Source organism: Macaca mulatta, chromosome 13, assembly GCF_049350105.2.
Source record: "Macaca mulatta isolate MMU2019108-1 chromosome 13, T2T-MMU8v2.0, whole genome shotgun sequence".
NCBI classification, from domain to species: domain Eukaryota; kingdom Metazoa; phylum Chordata; class Mammalia; order Primates; family Cercopithecidae; genus Macaca; species Macaca mulatta.
The window spans coordinates 35725381-35750215 of NC_133418.1; positions in this window are offsets into that span (position 1 = coordinate 35725381).

A 24835-nucleotide genomic window follows, 5' to 3' on the forward strand; every position below is an offset into this window, starting at 1 on the left:
AAAAATTTTGTGTTCCGTGAAATCATCTCACAGAGTTACAGCTTTCCCCTCAAGAAGCCTTTCGCTAAGACAATTCTTGTGGAATTGGCAAAATGATATTTGGAAGCCCATAGAAGGCTAGGGTGAAAAAGGAAATATCCTCAGATGAAATCTGGAAAGAAGCTTTCTGAGAAACTGCTTAGTGTTCCGTTAATTCATTTCACAGAGTTACATCTGTATTTCGTGGATCTCTTTGCTAGCCTTATTTCTGTGTAATCTGAGAACATATTTTTCACATCCCTTGGAAGACTATAGGGCCAAAGGAAATATCCTCCGATAACAAAGAGAAAGAAGCTTTCTGAGAAACTTCTTTGTGTCTGTAAAATCATCTCACAGAGTTACAGCTTTCCCCTCAAGTAGCCTTTCGCTAAGACAGTTCTTCTGAAACTGGCAAAGTGATATTTGGAAGCCCATTGAGGGCTATGGTGAAAAAGGAAATATCCTCAGATGAAATCTGGAAAGAAGCTTTCTGAGAAACTGCTTAGTGTTCTGTTAATTCATCTCACAGAGTTACATCTGTATTTCGTGGATCTCTTTGCTAACCTTATTTCTGTGGAATCTGAGAACAGATATTTCGGATCCCTTGGAAGACTATAGGGAAAAAGGAAATATCCTCCGAAAGAAAGAGAAAGAAGCTTTCTGAGAAACCTCTTGGTGTTCTGTGAAATCATCTCACAGAGTTACAGCTTTCCCCTCAAGAAGCCTTTCGCTAAGACAGTTCTTGTGAAATTGGCAAAGTGATATTTGGAAGTCCATAGAGGGCTATGTTGAAAAAGGAAATATCCTCAGATGAAATCTGGAAAGAAGCTTTCTGAGATACTGCTTAGTTTTCTATTAATTCATCTCACAGAGTTACATCTGTATCTCTTGGATCTCTTTGCTAGCCCTATTTCTGTGGAATCTGAGAACAGATATTTCGGATACCTTGGAAGACTATAGGACCAAAGGAAATATCCTCCGATAACAAAGAGAAAGAAGCGTTCTGAGAAACTTCTTTGTGTTCTGTGAAATCATCTCACAGAGTTACAGCTTTCCCCTCAAGAAGCCTTTCGCTAAGACAGTTCTTGTGGAATTGGCAAAGTGATATTTGGAAGCCCATAGAGGGCTATGGTGAAAAAGGAAATATCCTCAGATAAAATCTGGAAAGGAGCTTTCTGAGAAACTGCTTAGTGTTCTGTTAATTCATCTCACAGAGTTACATCTGTATTTCGTGGATCTCTTTGCTAGCCTTATTTCTTTGGAATCTGAAAACAGATATTTCGGATCCCTTGGAAGACTATAGGGCCACAGGAAATATCCTCCGATAACAAAGAGAAAGAAGCTTTCTGAGAAACTTCTTTGTGTTCTGTGAAATCATCTCACAGAGTTACAGCTTTCCCCTCAAGAAGCCTTTCGCTAAGACAGTTCTTCTGGAATTGGCAAAGTGATATTTGGAAGCCCATAGAGGGCTTTGGTGAAAAAGGAAATAACCTCAGATGAAATCTGGAAAGAAGCTTTCTGAGAAACTGTTTAGTGTTCTGTTAATTCATCTCACAGAGTTACATCGGTATTTCGTGGATCTCTTTGCTAGCCTTATTTCTGTGGAATCTGAGAACAGATATTTCGGATCCCTTGCAAGACTATAGGGCCCAAGGAAATATCCTCCGATAACAAAGAAAAAGAAGCTTTCTGAGAAACTTCTTTGTGTTCTGTGAAATCATCTCACAGAGTTACAGCTTTCCCCTCAAGAAGCCTTTCGCTGAGACAGTTCTTGTGGAATTGGCAAAGTGATATTTGGAAGCCCATAGAGGGCTTTGGTGAAAAAGGAAATAACCTCAGATGAAATCTGGAAAGAAGCTTTCTGAGAAACTGCTTAGTGTTCTGTTAATTCATCTCACAGAGTTACATCGGTATTTCGTGGATCTCTTTGCTAGCCTTATTTCTGTGGAATCTGAGAACAGATATTTCGGATCCCTTGAAAGACTATAGGGCCGAAGGAAATATCCTCCGATAACAAAGAGAAAGAAGCTTTCTGAGAAACGTCTTTGTGTTCTGTGAAATCATCTCACAGAGTTACAGCTTTCCCCTCAAGAAGCCTTTCACTAAGACAGTTCTTGTGGAATTGGCAAAGTGATATTTGGAAGCCCATAGAGGGCTATGGTGAATAAGGAAATATCCTCATGAAATCTGGAAAGAAGATTTCTGAGAAACTGCTTAGTGTTCTGTTAAATCATCTCACAGAGTTACATCTGCATTTCGTGGATCTCTTTGTTAGCCTTATTTCTGTGGAATCTGAGAACGTATATTTCACATCCCTTGGAAGACTATAGGGCCAAAGGAAATATCCTCCGATAACAAAGAGAAAGAAGCTTTCTGAGAAACTTCTTTGTGTTCTGTGAAATCACCTCACAGACTTACAGCTTTCCCCTCAAGAAGCCTTTCGCTAAGACAGTTCTTGTGTGAATTGGCAAAATGATATTTGGAAGCCCATAGAGGGCTAGGGTGAAAAAGGAAATATCCTCAGATGAAATATGGAAAGAAGCTTTCTGAGAAACTGCTTAGTGTTGTGTTAATTCATCTCACAGAGTTACATCGGTATTTCGTGGATCTCTTTGCTAGCCTTATTTCTGTGGAATCTGAGAACAGATATTTCGAATCCCTTTGAAGACTATAGGGCCAAAAGAAATGTCCTCCGATAACAAAGAGAAAGAAGTTTTCTGAGAAACTTCTTTGTGTTCTGTGAAACCATCTCACAGAGCTACAGCTTTCCCCTCAAGCAGCCTTTCGCTAAGACAGTTCTTCTGGAATTCGCAAAGTGATATTTGGAAGCCCATAGAGGGCTATGGTGAAAAAGGAAATATCCTCATGAAATCTGGAAAGAAGCTTTCTGAGAAACTGCTTAGTGTTCTGTTAATTCATCTCACAGAGTTACATCAGTATTTCGTGGATCTCTTTGCTAGCCTTATTTCTGGGGTATCTGAGAACAGATATTTCAGATCCCTTGGAAGACTATAGGGCCAAAGGAAATATCCTCCGATAACAAAGAGAAAGAAGCTTTCTGAGAAACTTCTTTGTGTTCTGTGAAATCATCTCACAGAGTTACAGCTTTCCCCTCAAGAAACCTTTCGCTAAGACAGTTCTTGTGGAATTGGCAAAGTGATATTTGGAAGCCCATAGAGGGCTATGGTGAAAAAGGAAATACCCTCAGATGAAATCTGGAAAGAAGCTTTCTGAGAAACTGCTTAGTGTTCTGTTAATTCATCTCACAGAGTTACATCTGTATTTCGTGGATCTCTTTGCTAGCCTTATTTCAGTGGAATCTGAGAACAGATATTTCGGATCCCTTGGAAGATTATAGGGCCAAAGGAAATATCCTCCAATAACAAAGAGAAAGAAGCTTTCTGAGAAACTTCTTTGTGTTCCGTGAAATCATCTCACAGACTTACAGCTTTCCCCTCAAGAAGCCTTTCGCTAAGACAGTTCTTGTGGAATTGGCAAAATGATATTTGGAAGCCCAAGAGGGCTAGGGTGAAAAAGGAAATATCCTCAGATGAAATCTGGAAAGAAGCTTTCTGAGAAACTGCTTAGTGTTCTGTTAATTCATTTCTCAGAGTTACATCTGTATTTCATGGATCTCTTTGCTAGTCTTATTTCTGTGGAATCTGAGAACATATATTTCACATCCCTTGGAAGACTATAGGGCCAAAGGAAATATCCTCCGATAACAAAGAGAAAGAAGCTTTCTGAGAAACTTCTTTGTGTTCTGTAAAATCATCTCACAGAGTTACAGCTTTCCCCTCAAGAAGCCTTTCGCTAAGACAGTTCTTGTGGAATTGGCAAAGTGATATTTGGAAGCCCATTGAGGGGTATGGTGAAAAAGGATATATCCTCAGATGAAATCTGGAAAGAAGCTTTCTGAGAAACTGCTTAGTGTTCTGTTAATTCATCTCACAGAGTTACATCTGTATTTCATGGATCTCTTTGCTAGCCTTATTTCTGTGGAATCTGAGAACAGATATTTCGGATCCCTTGGAAGACTATAGGGCCAAAGGAAATATCCTCCGATAACAAAGAGAAAGAAGCTTTCTGAGAAACTTTTTGTGTTCCGTGAAATCATCTCACAGACTTACAGCTTTCCCCTCAAGAAGCCTTTCGTTAAGCCAGTTCTTGTGGAATTGGCAAAATGATATTTGGAAGCCCATAGAGGGCTAGGGTGAAAAAGGAAATATCCTCAGATGAAATCTGGAAAGAAGCTTTCTGAGAAACTGCTTAGTGTTCTGTTAATTCATTTCACAGAGTTACATCTGTATTTCGTGGATCTCTTTGCTAGCCTTATTTCTGTGGAATCTGAGAAGATATATTTCACATCCCTTGGAAGACTATAGGGCCAAAGGAAATATCCTCCGATAAGAAAGAGAAAGAAGCTTTCAGAGAAACTTCTTTGTGTTCTGTAAAATCATCTCACGGAGTTACAGCTTTCCCCTCAAGAAGCCTTTCGCTAAGACAGTTGTTCTGGAATTGGCAAAGTGATATTTGGAAGCCCATTGAGGGCTCTGGTGAAAAAGGAAATGTCATCAGATGAAATCTGGAAAGAAGCTTTCTGAGAAACTGCTTAGTGTTCTGTTAATTCATCACACAGAGTTACTTCTGTATTTCGTGGATCTCTTTGCTAGCCTTATTTCTTTAGAATCTGAGAACAGATATTTCGGATCCCTTGGAATACTATAGGGCCAAAGGAAAAATCCTCCGAAACAAAGAGAAAGAAGCTTTCTGAGAAACTTCTTTGTGTTCTGTGAAATCATCTCACAGAGTTACAGCTTTCCCCTCAAGAAGCCTTTCGCTAAGACAGTTCTTGTGGAATTGGCAAAGTGATATTTGGAAGCCCTTAGAGGGCTATGGTGAAAATGGAAATATCCTCAGATGAAATCTGGAAAGAAGCTTTCTGAGAAACTGCTTAGTGTTCTGTTAATTCATCTCACAGAGTTACATCTGTATTTCGTGGATCTCTTTGCTAGCCTTATTTCTGTGGAATCTGAGAACAGATATTTCGGATCCCTTGCAAGGCTATAGGGCCAAAGGAAATGTCCTCCGATAACAAAGAGAAAGAAGCTTTCTGAGAAACTTCTTTGTGTTCTGTGAAACCATCTCACAGAGTTACAGCTTTCCCCTCAAGAAGCCTTTCGCTAAGACAGTTCTTGTGGAATTGGCAAAGTGATATTTGGAAGCCCATAGAGGGCTTTGGTGAAAAAGGAAATAACCTCAGATGAAATCTGGAAAGAAGCTTTCTGAGAAACTGCTTAGTGTTGTGTTAATTCATCTCACAGAGTTATATCGGTATTTCGTGGATCTCTTTGCTAGCCTTATTTCTGTGGAATCTGAGAACAGATATTTCACATCCCTTGGAAGACTATAGGGCCAAAGGAAATATCCTCCGATAACAAAGAGAAAGAAGCTTTCTGAGAAACGTCATTGTGTTCTGTGAAATCATCTCACAGAGTTACAGCTTTCCCCTCAAGAAGCCTTTCGCTAAGACAGTTCTTGTGGAATTGGCAAAGTGATATTTGGAAGCCCATAGAGGGCTATGGTGAAAATGGAAATATCCTCAGATGAAATCTGTAAAGAAGCTTTCTGAGAAACTGCTTAGTGTTCTGTTAATTCATCTCACAGAGTTACTTCTGTATTTCGTGGATCTCTTTGCTAGCCTTATTTCTGTGGAATCTGAGAACAGATATTTCGGATCCCTTGGAAGAGTGTAGGGCCAAAGGAAATATCCTCCGATCACAAAGAGAAAGAAGCTTTCTGAGAAACTTTTTGTGTTCTGTGAAATCATCTCACAGACTTACAGCTTTCCCCTCAAGAAGCCTTTCGCTAAGACACTTCTTGTGGAATTGGCAAAGTGATATTTGGAAGCCCATAGAGGGCTATGGTGAAAAAGGAAATATCCTCAGATGAAATCTGGAAAGAAGCCTTCTGAGAAACTGCTTAGTGTTCTGTTAATTCATCTCACAGAGTTACTTCTGTATTTCGTGGATCTCTTTGCTAGCCTTATTTCTGTGGAATCTGAGAACATATATTTGAAATCCCTTGGAAGACTATAGGGCCAAAGAAAATATCCTCCGATAACAAAGAGAAAGAAGCTTTCTGAGAAACTTCTTTGTGTTCTGTGAAATCATCTCACAGACTTACAGCTTTCCCCTCAAGAAGCCTTTCGCTAAGACAGTTCTTGTGTGAATTGGCAAAATGATATTTGGAAGCCCATAGAGGGCTAGGTTGAAAAAGGAAATATCCTCAGATGAAATCTGGAAAGAAGCTTTCTGAGAAACTGCTTAGTGTTGTGTTAATTCATTTCACAGAGTTACATCGGTATTTCGTGGATCTCTTTGCTAGTCTTATTTCTGTGGAATCTGAGAACAGATATTTCACATCCCTTGGAAGACTATAGGGCCAAAGGAAATATCCTCCGATAACAAAGAGAAAGAAGCTTTCTGAGAAACTTCTTTGTGTTCTGTGAAATCATCTCACAGAGTTACAGCTTTCCCCTCAAGAAGCCTTTCGCTAAGACAGTTCTTGTGGAATTGGCAAAGTGATATTTGGAAGCCCATAGAGGGGTATGGTGAAAAAGGATATATCCTCAGATGAAATCTGGAAAGAAGCTTTCTGAGAAACTGCTTAGTGTTCTGTTAATTCATCTCACAGAGTTACATCTGTATTTCATGGATCTCTTTGCTAGCCTTATTTCTGTGGAATCTGAGAACAGATATTTCGGATCCCTTGGAAGACTATAGGGCCAAAGTAAATATCCTCCGATAACAAAGAGAAAAAAGCTTTCTGAGAAACATTTTGTGTTCCGTGAAATCATCTCACAGACTTACAGCTTTCCCCTCAAGAAGCCTTTCGTTAAGCCAGTTCTTGTGGAATTGGCAAAATGATATTTGGAAGCCCATAGAGGGCTTGGGTGAAAAAGGAAATATCCTCAGATGAAATCTGGAAAGAAGCTTTCTGAGAAACTGCTTAGTGTTCTGTTAATTCATTTCACAGAGTTACATCTGTATTTCGTGGATCTCTTTGCTAGCCTTATTTCTGTGGAATCTGAGAACATATATTTCACATCCCTTGGAAGACTATAGGGCCAAAGGAAATATCCTCCGATAAGAAAGAGAAAGAAGCTTTCCGAGAAACTTCTTTGTGTTCTGTAAAATCATCTCACGGAGTTACAGCTTTCCCCTCAAGAAGCCTTTCGCTAAGACAGTTGTTCTGGAATTGGCAAAGTGATATTTGGGAGCCCATTGAGGGCTATGGTGAAAAAGGAAATATCATCAGATGAAATCTGGAAAGAAGCTTTCTGAGAAACTGCTTAGTGTTCTGTTAATTCATCTCACAGAGTTACTTCTGTATTTCGTGGATCTCTTTGCTAGCCTTATTTCTTTAGAATCTGAGAACAGATATTTCGGATCCCTTGGAAGACTATAGGGCCAAAGGAAAAATCCTCCGAAACAAAGAGAAAGAAGCTTTCTGAGAAACTTCTTTGTGTTGTGTGAAATCATCTCACAGAGTTACAGCTTTCCCCTCAAGAAGCCTTTCGCTCAGACCGTTCTTGTGGAATTGGCAAAGTGATATTTGGAAGCAAATAGAGGGCTATGGTGAAAAAGGAAATATCCTCATGAAATATGGAAAGAAGCTTTCTGAGAAACTGCTTAGTGTTCTGTTAATTCATCTCACAGAGTTACATCTGTATTTCGTGGATCTCTTTGCTAGCCTTATTTCTGTGGAATCTGAGAACATATTTTTCACATCCCTTGGAAGACTATAGGGCCAAAGGAAATATCCTCCGATAACAAAGAGAAAGAAGCTTTCTGAGAAACTTCTTTGTGTTCTGTGAAATCATCTCACAGAGTTACAGCTTTCCCCTCAAGAAGCCTTTCGCTAAGACAGTTCTTGTGGAATTGGCAAAGTGATATTTGGAAGCCCATAGAGGGCTATGGTGAAAATGGAAATATCTTCAGATGAAATCTGGAAAGAAGCTTTCTGAGAAACTGCTTAGTGTTCTGTTAATTCATCTCACAGAGTTACATCTGTATTTCGTGGATCTCTTTGCTAGCCTTATTTCTGTGGAATCTGAGAACAGATATTTCGGATCCCTTGGAAGACTATAGGGCCAAAGGAAATGTCCTCCGATAACAAAGAGAAAGAAGCTTTCTGAGAAACTTATTTGTGTTCTGTGAAATCATCTCACAGAGTTACAGCTTTCCCCTCAAGAAGCCTTTCGCTAAGACAGTTCTTGTGGAATTCGCAAAGTGATATTTGGAAGCCCATAGAGGGCTATGGTGAAAAAGGAAATATCCTCATGAAATCTGGAAAGAAGCTTTCTGAGAAACTGCTTAGTGTTCTGTTAATTCATCTCACAGAGTTACATCTGTATTTCGTGGATCTCTTTGCTAGCCTTATTTCTGTGGAATCTGAGAACATATTTTTCACATCCCTTGGAAGACTATAGGGCCAAAGGAAATATCCTCCGATAACAAAGAGAAAGAAGCTTTCTGAGAAACTTCTTTGTGTCTGTAAAATCATCTCACAGAGTTACAGCTTTCCCCTCAAGAAGCCTTTCGCTAAGACAGTTCTTCTGGAACTGGCAAAGTGATATTTGGAAGCCCATTGAGGGCTATGGTGAAAAAGGAAATATCCTCAGATGAAATCTGGAAAGAAGCTTTCTGAGAAACTGCTTAGTGTTCTGTTAATTCATCTCACAGGGTTACATCTGTATTTCGTGGATCTCTTTGCTAACCTTATTTCTGTGGAATCTGAGAACAGATATTTCGGATCCCTTGGAAGACTATATTTCCAAAGGAAATATCCTCCGAAACAAAGAGAAAGAAGCTTTCTGAGAAACCTCTTGGTGTTCTGTGAAATCATCTCACAGAGTTACAGCTTTCCCCTCAAGAAGCCTTTCGCTAAGACAGTTCTTCTGGAATTGGCTAAGTGATATTTGGAAGCCCATTGAGGGCTATGGTGAAAAAGGAAATATCCTCAGAAGAAATCTGGAAAGAAGCTTTCTGAGAAACTGCTTAGTGTTCTGTTAATTCATCTCACAGAGTTACATCTGTATTTCGTGGATCTCTTTGCTAGCCTTATTTCTGTGGAATCTGAGAACAGATATTTCGAATCCCTTGGAAGACTATAGGGCCAAAGGAACTATCCTCCGAAACAAAGAGAAAGAAGCTTTCTGAGAAACTTCTTTGTGTTCTGTGAAATCATCTCACAGAGTTACAGCTTTCCCCTCAAGAAGCCTTTCGCTAAGACAGTTCTTGTGGAATTGGCAAAGTGATATTTGGAAGCCCATAGAGGGGTATGGTGAAAAAGGATATATCCTCAGATGAAATCTGGAAAGAAGCTTTCTGAGAAACTGCTTAGTGTTCTGTTAATTCATCTCACAGAGTTACATCTGTATTTCATGGATCTCTTTGCTAGCCTTATTTCTGTGGAATCTGAGAACAGATATTTCGGATCCCTTGGAAGACTATAGGGCCAAAGTAAATATCCTCCGATAACAAAGAGAAAAAAGCTTTCTGAGAAACATTTTGTGTTCCGTGAAATCATCTCACAGACTTACAGCTTTCCCCTCAAGAAGCCTTTCGTTAAGCCAGTTCTTGTGGAATTGGCAAAATGATATTTGGAAGCCCATAGAGGGCTTGGGTGAAAAAGGAAATATCCTCAGATGAAATCTGGAAAGAAGCTTTCTGAGAAACTGCTTAGTGTTCTGTTAATTCATTTCACAGAGTTACATCTGTATTTCGTGGATCTCTTTGCTAGCCTTATTTCTGTGGAATCTGAGAACATATATTTCACATCCCTTGGAAGACTATAGGGCCAAAGGAAATATCCTCCGATAAGAAAGAGAAAGAAGCTTTCCGAGAAACTTCTTTGTGTTCTGTAAAATCATCTCACGGAGTTACAGCTTTCCCCTCAAGAAGCCTTTCGCTAAGACAGTTGTTCTGGAATTGGCAAAGTGATATTTGGGAGCCCATTGAGGGCTATGGTGAAAAAGGAAATATCATCAGATGAAATCTGGAAAGAAGCTTTCTGAGAAACTGCTTAGTGTTCTGTTAATTCATCTCACAGAGTTACTTCTGTATTTCGTGGATCTCTTTGCTAGCCTTATTTCTTTAGAATCTGAGAACAGATATTTCGGATCCCTTGGAAGACTATAGGGCCAAAGGAAAAATCCTCCGAAACAAAGAGAAAGAAGCTTTCTGAGAAACTTCTTTGTGTTGTGTGAAATCATCTCACAGAGTTACAGCTTTCCCCTCAAGAAGCCTTTCGCTCAGACCGTTCTTGTGGAATTGGCAAAGTGATATTTGGAAGCAAATAGAGGGCTATGGTGAAAAAGGAAATATCCTCATGAAATATGGAAAGAAGCTTTCTGAGAAACTGCTTAGTGTTCTGTTAATTCATCTCACAGAGTTACATCTGTATTTCGTGGATCTCTTTGCTAGCCTTATTTCTGTGGAATCTGAGAACATATTTTTCACATCCCTTGGAAGACTATAGGGCCAAAGGAAATATCCTCCGATAACAAAGAGAAAGAAGCTTTCTGAGAAACTTCTTTGTGTTCTGTGAAATCATCTCACAGAGTTACAGCTTTCCCCTCAAGAAGCCTTTCGCTAAGACAGTTCTTGTGGAATTGGCAAAGTGATATTTGGAAGCCCATAGAGGGCTATGGTGAAAATGGAAATATCTTCAGATGAAATCTGGAAAGAAGCTTTCTGAGAAACTGCTTAGTGTTCTGTTAATTCATCTCACAGAGTTACATCTGTATTTCGTGGATCTCTTTGCTAGCCTTATTTCTGTGGAATCTGAGAACAGATATTTCGGATCCCTTGGAAGACTATAGGGCCAAAGGAAATGTCCTCCGATAACAAAGAGAAAGAAGCTTTCTGAGAAACTTATTTGTGTTCTGTGAAATCATCTCACAGAGTTACAGCTTTCCCCTCAAGAAGCCTTTCGCTAAGACAGTTCTTGTGGAATTCGCAAAGTGATATTTGGAAGCCCATAGAGGGCTATGGTGAAAAAGGAAATATCCTCATGAAATCTGGAAAGAAGCTTTCTGAGAAACTGCTTAGTGTTCTGTTAATTCATCTCACAGAGTTACATCTGTATTTCGTGGATCTCTTTGCTAGCCTTATTTCTGTGGAATCTGAGAACATATTTTTCACATCCCTTGGAAGACTATAGGGCCAAAGGAAATATCCTCCGATAACAAAGAGAAAGAAGCTTTCTGAGAAACTTCTTTGTGTCTGTAAAATCATCTCACAGAGTTACAGCTTTCCCCTCAAGAAGCCTTTCGCTAAGACAGTTCTTCTGGAACTGGCAAAGTGATATTTGGAAGCCCATTGAGGGCTATGGTGAAAAAGGAAATATCCTCAGATGAAATCTGGAAAGAAGCTTTCTGAGAAACTGCTTAGTGTTCTGTTAATTCATCTCACAGGGTTACATCTGTATTTCGTGGATCTCTTTGCTAACCTTATTTCTGTGGAATCTGAGAACAGATATTTCGGATCCCTTGGAAGACTATATTTCCAAAGGAAATATCCTCCGAAACAAAGAGAAAGAAGCTTTCTGAGAAACCTCTTGGTGTTCTGTGAAATCATCTCACAGAGTTACAGCTTTCCCCTCAAGAAGCCTTTCGCTAAGACAGTTCTTCTGGAATTGGCTAAGTGATATTTGGAAGCCCATTGAGGGCTATGGTGAAAAAGGAAATATCCTCAGAAGAAATCTGGAAAGAAGCTTTCTGAGAAACTGCTTAGTGTTCTGTTAATTCATCTCACAGAGTTACATCTGTATTTCGTGGATCTCTTTGCTAGCCTTATTTCTGTGGAATCTGAGAACAGATATTTCGAATCCCTTGGAAGACTATAGGGCCAAAGGAACTATCCTCCGAAACAAAGAGAAAGAAGCTTTCTGAGAAACTTCTTTGTGTTCTGTGAAATCATCTCACAGAGTTACAGCTTTCCCCTCAAGAAGCCTTTCGCTAAGACAGTTTTTGTGGAATTGGCAAAGTGATATTTGGAAGCCCATAGAGGGCTTGGTGAAAAAGGAAATAACCTCAGATGAAATCTGGAAAGAAGCTTTCTGAGAAACTGCTTTGTGTTGTGTTAATTCATCTCACAGAGTTACATCGGTATTTCGTGGATCTCTTTGCTAGCCTTATTTCTGTGGAATCTGAGAACAGATATTTCGGATCCCTTTAAAGACTATAGGGCCAAAGGAAATATCCTCCAATAACAAAGAGAAAGAAGCTTTCTGAGAAACGTCTTTGTGTTCTGTGAAATCATCTCACAGAGTTACAGCTTTCCCCTCAAGAAGCCTTTCGCTAAGACAGTTCTTGTGGAATTGGCAAAGTGATATTTGGAAGCCTATGGAGGGCTATGGTGAAAATGGAAATATCCTCAGATGAAATCTGTAAAGAAGCTTTCTGAGAAACTGCTTAGTGTTCTGTTAATTCATCTCACAGAGTTACTTCTGTATTTCGTGGATCTCTTTGCTAGCCTTATTTCTGTGGAATCTGAGAACAGATATTTCGGATCCCTTGGAAGAGTGTAGGGCCAAAGGAAATATCCTCCGATAACAAAGAGAAAGAAGCTTTCTGAGAAACTTTTTGTGTTCTGTGAAATCATCTCACAGACTTACAGCTTTCCCCTCAAGAAGCCTTTCGCTAAGACAGTTCTTGTGTGAATTGGCAAAATGATATTTGGAAGCCCATAGAGGGCTAGGGTGAAAAAGGAAATATCCTCAGATGAAATATGGAAAGAAGCTTTCTGAGAAACTGCTTAGTGTTGTGTTAATTCATCTCACAGAGTTACATCGGTATTTCGTGGATCTCTTTGCTAGCCTTATTTCTGTGGAATCTGAGAACAGATATTTCAAATCCCTTTGAAGACTATAGGGCCAAAAGAAATGTCCTCCGATAACAAAGAGAAAGAAGCTTTCTGAGAAACTTCTTTGTGTTCTGTGAAACCATCTCACAGAGCTACAGCTTTCCCCTCAAGAAGCCTTTCGCTAAGACAGTTCTTCTGGAATTCGCAAAGTGATATTCAGAAGCCCATAGAGGGCTATGGTGAAAAAGGAAATATCCTCATGAAATCTGGAAAGAAGCTTTCTGAGAAACTGCTTAGTGTTCTGTTAATTCATCTCACAGAGTTACATCTGTATTTCGTGGATCTCTTTGCTAGCCTTATTTCTGGGGTATCTGAGAACAGATATTTCAGATCCCTTGGAAGACTATAGGACCAAAGGAAATATCCTCTGATAACAAAGAGAAAGAAGCTTTCTGAGAAACTTCTTTGTGTTCTGGGAAATCATCTCACAGAGTTACAGCTTTCCCCTCAAGAAGCCTTTCGCTAAGACAGTTCTTGTGGAATTGGCAAAGTGATATTTGGAAGCCCATAGAGGGCTATGGTGAAAAAGGAAATACCCTCAGATGAAATCTGGAAAGAAGCTTTCTGAGAAACTGCTTAGTGTTCTGTTAATTCATCTCACAGAGTTACATCTGTATTTCGTGGATCTCTTTGCTAGTCTTATTTCTGTGGAATCTGAGAACATATATTTCACATCCCTTGGAAGACTATAGGGCCAAAGGAAATATCCTCGGATAACAAAGAGAAAGAAGCTTTCTGAGAAACTTCTTTGTGTTCTGTAAAATCATCTCACAGAGTTACAGCTTTCCCCTCAAGAAGCCTTTCGCTAAGACAGTTCTTGTGGAATTGGCAAAGTGATATTTGGAAGCCCATTGAGGGGTATGGTGAAAAAGGATATATCCTCAGATGAAATCTGGAAAGAAGCTTTCTGAGAAACTGCTTAGTGTTCTGTTAATTCATCTCACAGAGTTACATCTGTATTTCATGGATCTCTTTGCTAGCCTTATTTCTGTGGAATCTGAGAACAGATATTTCGGATCCCTTGGAAGACTATAGGGCCAAAGGAAATATCCTCCGATAACAAAGAGAAAGAAGCTTTCTGAGAAACATTTTGTGTTCCGTGAAATCATCTCACAGAGTTACAGCTTTCCCCTCAAGAAACCTTTCGTTAAGCCAGTTCTTGTGGAATTGGCAAAATGATATTTGGAAGCCCATAGAGGGCTAGGGTGAAGAAGGAAATATCCTCAGATGAAATCTGGAAAGAAGATTTCTGAGAAACTGCTTAGTGTTCTGTTAATTCATCTCACAGAGTTACTTCTGTATTTCGTGGATCTCTTTGCTAGCCTTATTTCTTTAGAATCTGAGAACAGATATTTCGGATCCCTTGGAAGACTATAGGGCCAAAGGAAAAATCCTCCGAAACAAAGAGAAAGAAGCTTTCTGAGAAACTTTTTTGTGTTGTGTGAAATCATCTCACAGAGTTACAGCTTTCCCCTCAAGAAGCCTTTCGCTAAGACAGTTCTTGTGGAATTGGCAAAGTGATATTTGGGAGCCCATAGAGGGCTTTGGTGAAAAAGGAAATAACCTCAGATGAAATCTGGAAAGAAGCTTTCTGAGAAACTGCTTAGTGTTCTGTTAATTCATCTCACAGATTTACATCGGTATTTCGTGGATCTCTTTGCTAGCCTTATTTCTGTGGAATCTGAGAACAGATATTTCGGATCCCTTGGAAGACTATAGGGCCAAAGGAAATATCCTCCGATAACAAAGAGAAAGAAGCTTTCTGAGAAACTTCTTTGTGTTCTGTGAAATCATCTCACAGAGTTACAGCTTTCCCCTCAAGAAGCCTTTCGCTAAGACAGTTCTTGTGGAATTGGCAAAGTGATATTTGGAAGCCCATAGAGGGCTATGGTGAAAATGGAAATATCCTCAGATGAAATCTGGAAAGAAGCTTTCTGAGAAACTGCTTAGTGTTCTGTTAATTCATCTCACAGAGTTACATCTGTATTTCGTGGATCTCTTTGCTAGCCTTATTTCTGTGGAATCTAAGAACAGATATTTCGGATCCCTTGGAAGACTATATTTCCAAAGGAAATATCCTCCGAAACAAAGAGAAAGAAGCTTTCTGAGAAACTTCTTTGTGTTCTGTGAAATCATCTCACAGAGTTACAGCTTTCCCCTCCAGAAGCCTTTCGCTAAGACAGTTCTTGTGGAATTGGCAAAGTGATATTTGGAAGCCCATAGAGGGCTATGGTGAAAATGGAAATATCCTCAGATGAAATCTGGAAAGAAGCTTTCTGAGAAACTGCTTAGTGTTCTGTTAATTCATCTCACAGAGTTACATCTTTATTTCGTGTATCTCTTTGCTAGCCTTCTTTCTGTGGAATCTGAGAACAGATATTTCGGATCCCTTGGAAGACTATAGGGCCAAAGGAAATGTCCTCCGATAAAAAAGAGAAAGAAGCTTTCTGAGAAACTTCTTTGTGTTCTGTGAAATCATCTCACAGAGTTACAGCTTTCCCCTCCATAAGCCTTTCGCTAAGACAGTTCTTGTGGAATTGGCGAAGTGATATTTGGAAGCCCATAGAGGGGTATGGTGAAAAAGGATATATCCTCAGATGAAATCTGGAAAGAAGCTTTCTGAGAAACTGCTTAGTGTTCTGTTAATTCATCTCACAGAGTTACATCTGTATTTCATGGATCTCTTTGCTAGCCTTATTTCTGTGGAATCTGAGAACAGATATTTCGGATCCCTTGGAAGACTATAGGGCCAAAGGAAATATCCTCCGATAACAAAGAGAAAGAAGCTTTCTGAGAAACATTTTGTGTTCCGTGAAATCATCTCACAGACTTACAGCTTTCCCCTCAAGAAGCCTTTCGTTAAGCCAGTTCTTGTGGAATTGGCAAAATGATATTTGGAAGCCCATAGAGGGCTAGGGTGAAAAAGGAAATATCCTCAGATGAAATCTGGAAAGAAGCTTTCTGAGAAACTGCTTAGTGTTCTGTTAATTCATTTCACAGAGTTACATCTGTATTTCGTGGATCTCTTTGCTAGCCTTATTTCTGTGGAATCTGAGAAGATATATTTCACATCCCTTGGAAGACTATAGGGCCAAAGGAAATATCCTCCGATAAGAAAGAGAAAGAAGCTTTCAGAGAAACTTCTTTGTGTTCTGTAAAATCATCTCACGGAGTTACAGCTTTCCCCTCAAGAAGCCTTTCGCTAAGACAGTTGTTCTGGAATTGGCAAAGTGATATTTGGAAGCCCATTGAGGGCTCTGGTGAAAAAGGAAATGTCATCAGATGAAATCTGGAAAGAAGCTTTCTGAGAAACTGCTTAGTGTTCTGTTAATTCATCACACAGAGTTACTTCTGTATTTCGTGGATCTCTTTGCTAGCCTTATTTCTTTAGAATCTGAGAACAGATATTTCGGATCCCTTGGAATACTATAGGGCCAAAGGAAAAATCCTCCGAAACAAAGAGAAAGAAGCTTTCTGAGAAACTTCTTTGTGTTCTGTGAAATCATCTCACAGAGTTACAGCTTTCCCCTCAAGAAGCCTTTCGCTAAGACAGTTCTTGTGGAATTGGCAAAGTGATATTTGGAAGCCCATAGAGGGCTATGGTGAAAATGGAAATATCCTCAGATGAAATCTGTAAAGAAGCTTTCTGAGAAACTGCTTAGTGTTCTGTTAATTCATCTCACAGAGTTACTTCTGTATTTCGTGGATCTCTTTGCTAGCCTTATTTCTGTGGAATCTGAGAACAGATATTTCGGATCCCTTGGAAGAGTGTAGGGCCAAAGGAAATATCCTCCGATCACAAGGAGAAAGAAGCTTTCTGAGAAACTTTTTGTGTTCTGTGAAATCATCTCACAGACTTACAGCTTTCCCCTCAAGAAGCCTTTCGCTAAGACACTTCTTGTGGAATTGGCAAAGTGATATTTGGAAGCCCATAGAGGGCTAAGGTGAAAAAGGAAATATCCTCAGATGAAATCTGGAAAGAAGCCTTCTGAGAAACTGCTTAGTGTTCTGTTAATTCATCTCACAGAGTTACTTCTGTATTTCGTGGATCTCTTTGCTAGCCTTATTTCTGTGGAATCTGAGAACATATATTTCACATCCCTTGGAAGACTATAGGGCCAAAGAAAATATCCTCCGATAACAAAGAGAAAGAAGCTTTCTGAGAAACTTCTTTGTGTTCTGTGAAATCATCTCACAGACTTACAGCTTTCCCCTCAAGAAGCCTTTCGCTAAGACAGTTCTTGTGTGAATTGGCAAAATGATATTTGGAAGCCCATAGAGGGCTAGGGTGAAAAAGGAAATATCCTCAGATGAAATCTGGAAAGAAGCTTTCTGAGAAACTGCTTAGTGTTCTGTTAATTCATCTCACAGAGTTACATCTGTTTTTCATGGATCTCTTTGCTAGCCTTATTTCTGAGGAATCTGAGAACAGATATTTCGGATCCCTTGGAAGACTATAGGGCCAAAGGAAATATCCTCCGATAACAAAGAGAAAAAAGCTTTCTGAGAAACATTTTGTGTTCCGTGAAATCATCTCACAGACTTACAGCTTTCCCCTCAAGAAGCCTTTCGTTAAGCCAGTTCTTGTGGAATTGGCAAAATGATATTTGGAAGCCCATAGAGGGCTAGGGTGAAAAAGGAAATATCCTCAGATGAAATCTGGAAAGAAGCTTTCTGAGAAACTGCTTAGTGTTCTGTTAATTCATTTCACAGAGTTACATCTGTATTTCGTGGATCTCTTTGCTAGCCTTATTTCTGTGGAATCTGAGAACATATATTTCACATCCCTTGGAAGACTATAGGGCCAAAGGAAATATCCTCCGATAAGAAAGAGAAAGAAACTTTCCGAGAAACTTCTTTGTGTTCTGTAAAATCATCTCACGGAGTTACAGCTTTCCCCTCAAGAAGCCTTTCGCTAAGACAGTTGTTCTGGAATTGGCAAAGTGATATTTGGAAGCCCATTGAGGGCTATGGTGAAAAAGGAAATATCATCAGATGAAATCTGGAAAGAAGCTTTCTGAGAAACTGCTTAGTGTTCTGTTAATTCATCTCACAGAGTTACTTCTGTATTTCGTGGATCTCTTTGCTAGCCTTATTTCTTTAGAATCTGAGAACAGATATTTCGGATCCCTTGGAAGACTATAGGGCCAAAGGAAAAATCCTCCGAAACAAAGAGAAAGAAGCTTTCTGAGAAACTTCTTTGTGTTGTGTGAAATCATCTCACAGAGTTACAGCTTTCCCCTCAAGAAGCCTTTCGCTCAGACCGTTCTTGTGGAATTGGCAAAGTGATATTTGGAAGCCCATAGAGGGCTTTGGTGAAAAAGGAAATAACCTCAGATGAAATCTGGAAAGAAGCGTTCTGAGAAACTGCTTAGTGTTCTGTTAATTCATCTCACAGAGTTACATCGGTATTTCGTGGATCTCTTTGCTAGCCTTATTTCTGTGGAATCTGTGAACAGATATTTCGGATCCCTTGGAAGACTATAGGGCCAAAGGAAATATCCTCCGATAACAAAGAGAAAGAAGCTTTCTGAGAAACTTCTTTGTGTTCTGTGAAATCATCTCACAGAGTTACAGCTTTCCCCTCCAGAAGCCTTTCGCTAAGACAGTTCTTGTGGAATTGGCAAAGTGATATTTGGAAGCCCATAGAGGGCTATGGTGAAAATGGAAATATCCTCAGATGAAATCTGGAAAGAAGCTTTCTGAGAAACTGCTTAGTGTTCTGTTAATTCATCTCACAGAGTTACATCTTTATTTCGTGTATCTCTTTGCTAGCCTTCTTTCTGTGGAATCTGAGAACAGATATTTCGGATCCCTTGGAAGACTATAGGGCCAAAGGAAATGTCCTCCGATAACAAAGAGAAAGAAGCTTTCTGAGAAACTTCTTTGTGTTCTGTGAAATCATCTCACAGAGTTACAGCTTTCCCCTCAAGAAGCCTTTCGCTAAGACAGTTCTTGTGGAATTGGCAAAGTGATATTTGGAAGCCCATAGAGGTGTATGGTGAAAAAGGATATATCCTCAGATGAAATCTGGAAAGAAGCTTTCTGAGAAACTGCTTAGTGTTCTGTTAATTCATCTCACAGAGTTACATCTGTATTTCATGGATCTCTTTGCTAGCCTTATTTCTGTGGAATCTGAGAACAGATATTTCGGATCCCTTGGAAGACTATAGGGCCAAAGGAAATATCCTCTGATAACAAAGAGAAAGAAGCTTTCTGAGAAACATTTTGTGTTCCGTGAAATCATCTCACAGACTTACAGCTTTCCCCTCAAGAAGCCTTTCGTTAAGCCAGTTCTTGTGGAATTGGCAAAATGATATTTGGTAGCCCATAGAGGGCTAGGGTGAAAAAGGAAATATCCTCAGATGAAATCTGGAAAGAAGCTTTCTGAGAAACTGCTTAGTGTTCTGTTAATTCATTTCACAGAGTTACATCTGTATTTCGTGGATCTCTTTGCTAGCCTTATTTCTGTGGAATCTGAGAAGATATATTTCACATCCCTTGGAAGACTATAGGGCCAAAGGAAATATCCTCCGATAAGAAAGAGAAAGAAGCTTTCAGAGAAACTTCTTTGTGTTCTGTAAAATCATCTCACGGAGTTACAGCTTTCCCCTCAAGAAGCCTTTCGCTAAGACAGTTGTTCTGGAATTGGCAAAGTGATATTTGGAAGCCCATTGAGGGCTATGGTGAAAAAGGAAATATCATCAGATGAAATCTGGAAAGAAGCTTTCTGAGAAACTGCTTAGTGTTCTGTTAATTCATCACACAGAGTTACTTCTGTATTTCGTGGATCTCTTTGCTAGCCTTATTTCTTTAGAATCTGAGAACAGATATTTCGGATCCCTTGGAATACTATAGGGCCAAAGGAAAAATCCTCCGAAACAAAGAGAAAGAAGCTTTCTGAGAAACTTCTTTGTGTTCTGTGAAATCATCTCACAGAGTTACAGCTTTCCCCTCAAGAAGCCTTTCGCTAAGACAGTTCTTGTGGAATTGACAAAGTGATATTTGGAAGCCCTTAGAGGGCTATGGTGAAAATGGAAATATCCTCAGATGAAATCTGGAAAGAAGCTTTCTGAGAAACTGCTTAGTGTTCTGTTAAATCATCTCACAGAGTTACATCTGTATTTCGTGGATCTCTTTGCTAGCCTTATTTCTGTGGAATCTGAGAACAGATATTTCGGATCCCTTGGAAGACTATAGGGCCAAAGGAAATGTCCTCGGATAACAAAGAGAAAGAAGCTTTCTGAGAAACTTCTTTGTGTTCTGTGAAATCATCTCACAGAGTTACAGCTTTCCCCTCAAGAAGCCTTTCGCTAAGACAGTTCTTGTGGAATTGGCAAAGTGATATTTGGAAGCCCATAGAGGGCTTTGGTGAAAAAGGAAATAACCTCAGATGAAATCTGGAAAGAAGCTTTCTGAGAAACTGCTTAGTGTTGTGTTAATTCATCTCACAGAGTTATATCGGTATTTCGTGGATCTCTTTGCTAGCCTTATTTCTGTGGAATCTGAGAACAGATATTTCTCATCCCTTGGAAGACTATAGGGCCAAAGGAAATATCCTCCGATAACAAAGAGAAAGAAGCTTTCTGAGAAACGTCATTGTGTTCTGTGAAATCATCTCACAGAGTTACAGCTTTCCCCTCAAGAAGCCTTTCGCTAAGACAGTTCTTGTGGAATTGGCAAAGTGATATTTGGAAGCCCATAGAGGGCTATGGTGAAAATGGAAATATCCTCAGATGAAATCTGTAAAGAAGCTTTCTGAGAAACTGCTTAGTGTTCTGTTAATTCATCTCACAGAGTTACTTCTGTATTTCGTGGATCTCTTTGCTAGCCTTATTTCTGTGGAATCTGAGAACAGATATTTCGGATCCCTTGGAAGAGTGTAGGGCCAAAGGAAATATCCTCTGATCACAAAGAGAAAGAAGCTTTCTGAGAAACTTTTTTGTGTTCTGTGAAATCATCTCACAGACTTACAGCTTTCCCCTCAAGAAGCCTTTCGCTAAGACAGTTCTTGTGTGAATTGGCAAAATGATATTTGGAAGCCCATAGAGGGCTATGGTGAAAAAGGAAATATCCTCAGATGAAATCTGGAAAGAAGCTTTCTGAGAAACTGCTTAGTGTTGTGTTAATTCATTTCACAGAGTTACATCGGTATTTCGTGGATCTCTTTGCTAGTCTTATTTCTGTGGAATCTGAAAACAGATATTTCACATCCCTTGGAAGACTATAGGGCCAAAGGAAATATCCTCCGATAACAAAGAGAAAGAAGCTTTCTGAGAAACTTCTTTGTGTTCTGTAAAATCATCTCACAGAGTTACAGCTTTCCCCTCAAGAAGCCTTTCACTAAGACAGTTCTTCTGGAATTGGCAAAGTGATATTTGGAAGCCCATAGAGGGGTATGGTGAAAAAGGATATATCCTCAGATGAAATCTGGAAAGAAGCTTTCTGAGAAACTGCTTAGTGTTCTGTTAATTCATCTCACAGAGTTACATCTGTATTTCATGGATCTCTTTGCTAGCCTTATTTCTGTGGAATCTGAGAACAGATATTTCGGATCCCTTGGATGACTATAGGGCCAAAGGAAATATCCTCCGATAACAAAGAGAAAAAAGCTTTCTGAGAAACATTTTGTGTTCCGTGAAATCATCTCACAGACTTACAGCTTTCCCCTCAAGAAGCCTTTCGTTAAGCCAGTTCTTGTGGAATTGGCAAAATGATATTTGGAAGCCCATAGAGGGCTATGGTGAAAAAGGAAATATCCTCAGATGAAATCTGGAAAGAAGCTTTCTGAGAAACTGCTTAGTGTTCTGTTAATTCATTTCACAGAGTTACATCTGTATTTCGTGGATCTCTTTGCTAGCCTTATTTCTGTGGAATCTGAGAAGATATATTTCACATCCCTTGGAAGACTATAGGGCCAAAGGGAATATCCTCCGATAAGAAAGAGAAAGAAGCTTTCCGAGAAACTTCTTTGTGTTCTGTAAAATCATCTCACGGAGTTACAGCTTTCCCCTCAAGAAGCCTTTCGCTAAGACAGTTGTTCTGGAATTGGCAAAGTGATATTTGGAAGCCCATTGAGGGCTATGGTGAAAAAGGAAATATCATCAGATGAAATCTGGAAAGAAGCTGTCTGAGAAACTGCTTAGTGTTCTGTTAATTCATCTCACAGAGTTACTTCTGTATTTCGTGGATCTCTTTGCTAGCCTTATTTCTTTAGATTCTGAGAACAGATATTTCGGATCCCTTGGAAGACTATAGGGCCAAAGGAAAAATCCTCCGAAACAAAGAGAAAGAAGCTTTCTGAGAAACTTCTTTGTGTTGTGTGAAATCATCTCACAGAGTTACAGCTTTCCCCTCAAGAAGCCTTTCGCTAAGACCGTTCTTGTGGAATTGGCAAAGTGATATTTGGAAGCCCATAGAGGGCTTTGGTGAAAAAGGAAATAACCTCAGATGAAATCTGGAAAGAAGCGTTCTGAGAAACTCCTTAGTGTTCTGTTAATTCATCTCACAGAGTTACATCGGTATTTCGTGGATCTCTTTGCTAGCCTTATTTCTGTGGAATCTGAGAACAGATATTTCGGATCCCTTGGAAGACTATAGGGCCAAAGGAAATATCCTCCGATAACAAAGAGAAAGAAGCTTTCTGAGAAACGTCTTTGTGTTCTGTGAAATCATCTCACAGAGTTACAGCTTTCCCCTCAAGAAGCCTTTAGCTAGGACAGTTCTTGTGGAATTGGCAAAGTGATATTTGGAAGCCCTTAGAGGGCTATGGTGAAAATGGAAATATCCTCAGATGAAATCTGGAAAGAAGCTTTCTGAGAAACTGCTTAGTGTTCTGTTAATTCATCTCACAGAGTTACATCTGTATTTCGTGGATCTCTTTGCTAGCCTTATTTCTGTGGAATCTGAGAACAGATATTTCGGATCCCTTGGAAGACTATAGGGCCAAAGGAAATGTCCTCCGATAACAAAGAGAAAGAAGCTTTCTGAGAAACTTCTCTGTGTTCTGTGAAATCATCTCACAGAGTTACAGCTTTCCCCTCAAGAAGCCTTTCGCTAAGACAGTTCTTGTGGAATTCGCAAAGTGATATTTGGAAGCCCACAGAGGGCTATGGTGAAAAAGGAAACATCCTCATGAAATCTGGAAAGAAGCTTTCTGAGAAACTGCTTAGAGTTCTGTTAATTCATCTCACAGAGTTACATATGTATTTCGTGGATCTCTTTGCTAGCCTTATTTCTGTGGAATCTGAGGACAGATATTTCGGATCCCTTGTAAGACTATAGGGCCAAAGGAAATATCCTCCGATAACAAAGAGAAAGAAGCTTTCTGAGAAACTTCTTTGTGTTCTGTGAAATCATCTCACAGACTTACAGCTTTCCCCTCAAGAAGCCTTTCGCTAAGACAGTTCTTGTGGAATTGGCAAAGTGATATTTGGAAGCCCATAGAGGGCTATGGTGAAAAAGGAAATATCCTCAGATAAAATCTGGAAAGAAGCTTTCTGAGAAACTGCTTAGTGTTCTGTTAATTCATCTCACAGAGTTACATCTGTATTTCGTGGATCTCTTTGCTAGCCTTATTTCTTTGGAATCTGAGAACAGATATTTCGGATCCCTTGGAAGACTATAGGGCCAGAGGAAATATCCTCCGAAACAAAGAGAAAGAAGCTTTCTGAGAAACTTCTTTGTGTTCTGTGAAATCATCTCACAGAGTTACAGCTTTCCCCTCAAGAAGCCTTTCACTAAGACAGTTCTTCTGGAATTGGCAAAGTGATATTTGGAAGCCCATAGAGGGCTTTGGTGAAAAAGGAAATAACCTCAGATGAAATCTGGAAAGAAGCTTTCTGAGAAACTGTTTAGTGTTCTGTTAATTCATCTCACAGAGTTACATCGGTATTTCGTGGATCTCTTTGCTAGCCTTATTTCTGTGGAATCTGAGAACAGATATTTCGGATCCCTTGCAAGACTATAGGGCCAAAGGAAATATCCTCCGATAACAAAGAGAAAGAAGCTTTCTGAGAAACTTCTTTGTGTTCTGTGAAATCATCTCACAGAGTTACAGCTTTCCCCTCAAGAAGCCTTTCGCTGAGACAGTTCTTGTGGAATTGGCAAAGTGATATTTGGAAGCCCATAGAGGGCTTTGGTGAAAAAGGAAATAACCTCAGATGAAATCTGGAAAGAAGCTTTCTGAGAAACTGCTTAGTGTTCTGTTAAATCATCTAACAGAGTTACATCGGTATTTCGTGGATCTCTTTGCTAGCCTTATTTCTGTGGAATCTGAGAACAGATATTTCGGATCCCTTGGAAGACTATAGGGCCAAAGGAAATGTCCTCCGATAACAAAGAGAAAGAAGCTTTCTGAGAAACGTCTTTGTGTTCTGTGAAATCATCTCACAGAGTTACAACTTTCCCCTCAAGAAGCCTTTCCCTAAGACAGTTCTTGTGGAATTGGCAAAGTGATATCTGGAAGCCCATAGAGGGCTATGGTGAAAATGGAAATATCCTCAGATGAAATCTGGAAAGAAGCTTTCTTAGAAACTGCTTAGTGTTCTGTTAATTCATCTCACAGAGTTACTTCTGTATTTCGTGGATCTCTTTGCTAGCCTAATTTCTGTTGAATCTGAGAACAGATATTTCGGATCCCTTTGAAGACTCTAGGGCTAAAGGAAATATCCTCCGATAACAAAGAGAAAGAAGCTTTCTGAGGAACTTCTGTGTGTTCTGTGAAATCATCTCACAGAGCTACAGCTTTCCCCTCAAGAAGCCTTTCGCTAAGACAGTTCTTGTGGAATTCGCAAAGTGATATTTGGAAGCCCATAGAGGGCTATGGTGAAAAAGGAAATATCCTCATGAAATCTGGATAGAAGCTTTCTGAGAAACTGCTTAGT